We start from the raw sequence: 6280 nt of genomic DNA, 5'->3' as shown, positions 1-6280 counted from the left end.
ATAGGCACACCCACCCCGCCTAGAATGAGGCCATAGCTGCCCAAATGGTCACTTTGGCTGCTGTGGGATCCCCAGTGTCTCTGTTATTGGGGCAGGAAGAATAAATTGTTATTACCCTGATTATGGGAACTGTGCTTGGAACTGTACTTGGCCTTTTGTTATGATGGAGGGACTCACCATCAACTAAGTAGCACTCGCTAGGCAAGGGTCATGGGTTTTAAAACTCTGTGAATTGAGAGAGGCTGGGGACAAATATTAATACTTGGTGGCATGGGCCCCTGGGTGAGGGCCTTACATGCTAATTGCACTTCCTCCTCTCTCCACTGTGGAATATCAGAGCTAATTTGGATTCTATTAGGAGTCTAGTTACAGGCTGCTGAGCTCACTTTGGGCTAATGGTGCACCAGCACTGAGGATCCCCTACTACAAGCTGAATTCACCAAAGAGCTGAACTGACTAAGAGCTGAAATCACTGAGCATTGTGTTAAGTAGTGGGGGAGCCTGAAGATATATTGTGGAGCAGTTTGCGGGACGGCTGGAGTGCCTTGTAGACAGGCTGGTGGAGCAGTTCGTAGGATGGTGGGAGCTGCTGGTGGGACGTGGAGCAGTTTGTGGACCGGCTGGTAGAGCAGTCCATGGGACGGTGGGAGCTGCTTGTGGGCCGCGGAGCAGAGCTGAGTGAAGGAGTTCGTGGGGCGGCTGGCAGAGCGGAGCAAAGCGAAGGCCTATGGAGCTGTGGGGCGGTCAGCTTCAGATCATGTAAGGTGCCTCTTACCCCCGTCCCATCTCCACCCAGGTTGGGAGGTAAAGCTCCGCAGATAAACTTTCGAACTCTGGGGCTGCCCTGACCAGGGACAGAGACTTTTGGGTCATTGGACTTTTGGGACTTTGGGTGATTTGGGGTTGCTGGACTCAAGAACCAAAGGGAAAAGGGCATGCCCCAATTTGCTTGGGGTGGGTTTTTTTGCTCATGGGTTGTGTTATGAATCCTGTGGGTGGTGTTTCCCCAACATAATGCCACATTGTTTCTCTCTGTTATTAAAAGGCTTTTTGCTACACTCAGACTATGTGCTTGCGAGAGGGGAAGTATTGCCTCTTGGAGGCGCCCAGCGGGGGTGGTATATATTTGTCCCAGGTCACTGGGTGGGGACTCGATCCGGTTTGCATTGTGTTATTGGAATGGATCCCCTAGATATTGAACCCGGCCCTTGTTGCTGCCAACTCTGACGGGCAGAAGGGTTACATTTTTGGGGGCTCGTCCGGGATGCCTGGGTCAGTACCCCTCGCAAGCACCTGTTGAGTGATCCACTACATTGGGAAACAATTTATATTTTTTTTGTTTGTGCTTATATTTTGAGGAAATTACTGTTTGTATAATGGCTAATATGTCAGGTTTGTTGGGCCCTGGCTCAGCAGCTTCTAGCTCAGAGGCTGCAGCCTCGGCTGATGATTGGACAAAAGCTCTGGGGCAAACATTGGAAAAGGTTGTGCTGTCCCATGCTGCGTCAAACTCTTGTCGTAAGTTAAGATTATTTGCTGGGGAGGAGGAGTTTGAACCCTGGTTAGAGCATACCACTGAAATGCTGCAAGAGTGGGCCATACCAGATGCAGAAAAGCGAAGATGCCTCATAGAGAGCCTTGGCGGCCCAGCATTAGATGTGATTCGCACTCTGAAGCTCATTGACCCTGGGGTCAGTGTGAAGGACTGCCTAGAGGCCCTTGAACACAACTTTGGAAGAGTAGAGGGCCCTGAAGACAGCTACTGTAAGTTCCTTAATTCCCGACAACAAAAGGGTGAGAAGGCTTCAGCCTACATACAGAGACTGGAGAGACTGCTTCAGAGAGCTGTCATGAGGGGAGCAGTGACTGCTGAGCAGATGGATCAGACCAGACTGGCTCAAATTGTAAGAGGAACTCAGTATCAGAACCCAATTCTACTTCATCTCCAGCTAAGAGAACGACGGGAACATCCCCCAAGTTACTCCCAGCTGATAAAGAAGGTCAGAGAGGAGGAAGAATGGCAGGCTGCCAGTGAATTTTGGGAAGCCCAAACATCGGATCCCACCAGCACAACACCACTGCAAATGGCCAGTGTACTGATGGTGAGCACCAGAGGGGAACTTGCCCAACAAATGCAGGTCCTGACGGAACGGATAGCTGAGCTGCAAAGTACCGTTGACCGAGTTAAGACTTCCGGGAATAAGAAGGCTCAAACTGTGGCGATTGAGAAGCCCGCACTTAAAGCCACCATCCCACCCAGGCGAAGAGGGAAGGGTCAGTTCTTCTGCTACTGATGTGGTCAGGATGGACACAGTGCTGCCAAGTGCCATAATGAAGAAAACCCCTCCTTAGTGTATGAGAAGCTGAGGATCAGTTGGGAGAGATCCGGTAGCTGCCAGAGGGTCTGGGGACGGGGACCCCCCAGGTCTGCAGGATTTGAAGATTCCCCCAGAAAAGACTGTCCAGCTGGGATCCCCGCAGAACTGATAGGGCCTCGAGCAGAGGTCACGGTGAGGATTGAAGGGGTGGAGTGTAAAGCAGTGCTTGACACTGGATCTCAAGTGACTATTATATTTCAGTCATTCTACCAACAGATGCTTAGGCACCTGCCTATACAGCCACTGACTGGCCTTGGCCTGTGTGGCCTCAGCATGGATGAATACCCCTACCAAGGGTATGTCATAGTGCACCTGGAATTCCCAGAGGAGGTTGCTGGGGTAAGAGAAGAGGTAGACACAGCTGCCTTAATATGCCCTGACCCTAAAGGAACTTCTGATGTGTCTGTGCTGATAGGGACCAACTCCAGTCTCTTCAAGGTACTCGCGGATTACTGGAGAAGGCGGGCTGGGGACCAATACCTGAATACCCTGATGATCCATACGCTTTGTGCTGAAGCCTATAGGAAAATTGAGAGCGCTAAAAGGGACACATCTGAGCTACCGCTTGGGGCACTGAAGTACGCGGGCACGACCCCCTTAGTAGTGCCTGCAAGGACGGAGCAAGAAGTGCTTGTCATGAGTACCTGTCTGAAAGGCAGTAAAGGGACGTTAGCAATGATAGAGCAGCCGATGGGAGGAGAGCTCCCTGAAGGAGTGCTGGTCCCCAGTGGAGTCATAACCCTACCTGCTGAAGCCCAGGAAAGGGTGACTATACTGATTGAAACGAGTCATGATGAAACGAGTCATGATGAAACGAGTCATGATGTTGTTGTGAAGCAAGGACAAAAGATAGCAGACCTCTTTGAGCCTGAGTCGATTGTAAAACCCCAGTGTGAAACTCAAGTTCCGACAATAGACCCAGCAAAGTTTGACTTTGGAGATTCAGCAGTGTCCGAGGACTGGAAAGATCGCCTGAGGAAGAAACTTTGTGAAAGATCCAAGGTGTTCTCACTGCATGAGTGGGATGTGGGATGTGCAAAAGGAGTAGAGCACAATATCAGACTACATGACTCTCGACCTTTCAGAGAGAGATCTAGGAAGATTGCTCTCTCTGAGATGGAAGATGTGCGACATCATCTTCAGGAGCTGGCTGCGAATGGCATCATTACAGAGTCCCGCAGCCCATACGCCTCACCCATTGTGGTAGTCCACAAAAAGAATGGGGAAAATCCGGATGCGTATTGACTACCGCACCCTAAACAGCCGTACTGTGGTCGACCAGTACACTATGCCTCGAGTGCAAGATGCCTTAGACTGTTTGCTGGGAAGCCAGTGGTTCTCTGTGTTGGATCTTTGAAGTGGATACTACCAGATCCCTCTGGGAGAAGAAGATAAGGAGAAGACAGCCTTCATCTGCCCATTAGGGTTTTATCAGTTCGAACGGATGCCCCAAGGGATTTCTGGAGCACCTGCCACCTTTCAACGTCTCATGGAGAAAGTTGTGGGAGACATGAATTTACTGCAAGTGTTAGTTTATTTGGATGACCTGATTGTGTTTGGAAGAACCTCAGAGGAGCATGAAGAAAGACTTCTTAAAGTGCTTGATAGGTTGGAGGATTATGGTCTGAAGCTTTCAATTGATAAATGCCAGTTCTGCAGAACCTCACTGAAGTATGTGGGTCACATAGTGTTCCAAGAGGGTGTGAGTACTGATCCTGATAAAATAGAAGCACTCACTACATGGCTGCGTCCAAGTAACTACAGAGAACTCAAGACCTTTCTTGGATTTAGTGGCTACTACCGCAGATTTGTGAAAAACTATGCTACGATTGTAAAGCCTCTGAACGATCTTACCAGGGGACATCAGTCCAGCAAGAACAAATCTAAGTCCAAGAATAAGGGGAGGTCCCCAAAGCCTCCTGTGCAGAGACACTATGGCCCCTTTGAACCATTTGGGCCACGGTGGGATGAGAGATGTGAAAGGGCTCTTCGAGAAATCATTACTTGCCTAACTCATGCTCCAGTCCTAGTTTTTGCTGACCCAAGCAAACCATTTATCCTGCATACTGATGCCAATTTGGAGAGTCTGGGAGCAGTCCTGTACCAGGAAGTGGAAGGCAAACGTAAACCTGTAGCCTTTGCCAGCCGAGGATTGTCTGATAGTGAAACTCGCTATCCACCCACAAGCTGGAATTTTTGGCCTTGAAATGGGCCATCACTGAGAAATTTCGAGACTACTTGTATGGTGCTCAGTTCCAGGTGTGGACAGACAACAATCCACTGACGTATGTGTTAACAAGTGCTAAGCTGGATGCTACAGGGAAGAGATGGGTGGCCGCCTTGGCTAGCTATGAGTTCAGCATTCAGTACCGATCAGGGAGAAGCAGTGTAGATGCAGATGCATTGTCCAGGCGTCCGCAGGCTCCAGAAGTTGCTGTGATACCCATAGATGGAGTGAGAGCTATTTGCAGTGTGAGTCGCCGAGAGCCAGAAGCCCATGAGAGCCTTCAGGGATGTGTTGCAGAAGCTTTGGGCCTGCCCCCTGAATGCATGCCTTCTGCTTCAGTGAACTATATTGCATTGGACCAATCTCCTCCTTTGCCCATGCTCAATGCGGCTGACTGGCAAGAAGCCCAGCGGCAAGATATTGACATTCGTGATACACTACTTGCCAAAAGGGAGGGGCGAAGCCCAGCTGTGGTTGTCCCGCCTAACCCGGAGGGTAAACTACTATTGAGAGAATGGACCAAACTAAAACTGATTCAGGGAGTGCTACACCGAATGACCACTGACCCTTTACAAAAACAACGAGCACAACTAGTACTGCCAAAAAAGTACAGAGCCCTGGCCATGAGGGCCCTGCATGATGACTTTGGGCATTTAGGGATGGAGAGGACCCTGAAACTTATTCGTAGTAGGTTCTATTGGCCCCGAATGGCTGAAGATGTTCGCAGGAAATGTGAGACTTGCACTCGATGTGTTCAAAGGAAAACTCTGCCCACGAGGGCTGCATATCTCAAGAACATCACCAGCAACAAACCTTTGGAATTGGTATGCATTGATTTCTTGTCTGTAGAGGTAGACAAGAGGAATGTTGGGAACATTCTAGTAGTGACTGACCATTTTACACGGTATGCACAGCGATAAGGATCCCGCAGCTTTTCTCTTAGTCGGGATACATATTGCTGATGAGTTTCATAGCTATCTCCATCCTCTGATACACCAAAACACAAGTCTATGGGTAATCTTGGTTCTCGCCCAAACATCAAGAGATATGGGGTGACTCCCATAGCATCGTTCTTTGTGGCATTGTAAGCATGCACCAGAAATGCCACATGCTGGCTCCAGGTTGCCTTCTGCTCTGGTCGCAAAGTTCCCAACATATCTAATAGGGTTCGGTTGAACCTCTCTGGCTGAGGATACCTTGGGGGTGATAAGGCGTTGTCCTAGACTTTTTAATTCCTGCTATCTTCATGTCTACACTACAAAAGTACCTTGATTTTACAAAAGTCAATTTTTGGGAACAGATTATATAAAGTTGAGTGCATGCGTCCACACTAAGCACATTAATTCAGTGGTGTGCGTCCACAGTACCGTGGCAAGCGTCAACATTCCGAGCGGTGCACTGTGGGTAGCTATCCCACAGTTCCCACAGTCCCCACTGCCCATTGGAATTCTGGGCTGAGCTCCCAATGCCTGATGGGGCAAAAAATTTGTCACGGATGGTTATGGGTAAATGTTGTCAGTCAACCCTTCCTCCCTCCGTGAAAGCAACAGCAGACAATCATTTCGTGCCCTTTTCCCTGGATTGCCCAAGCAGACGCCATAGCATGGCAAGCATGGAGCCCGTTCAGCTCACCGCAGCAGTTATGACCATTGTAAACACCTTGCACATTATCGTG

This window comes from Lepidochelys kempii, chromosome 2, assembly GCF_965140265.1.
Source record: "Lepidochelys kempii isolate rLepKem1 chromosome 2, rLepKem1.hap2, whole genome shotgun sequence".
Taxonomy (NCBI): domain Eukaryota; kingdom Metazoa; phylum Chordata; order Testudines; family Cheloniidae; genus Lepidochelys; species Lepidochelys kempii.
The sequence above is the reverse complement of the archived record's forward strand: the minus strand, read 5'-3'. Positions refer to the sequence as shown.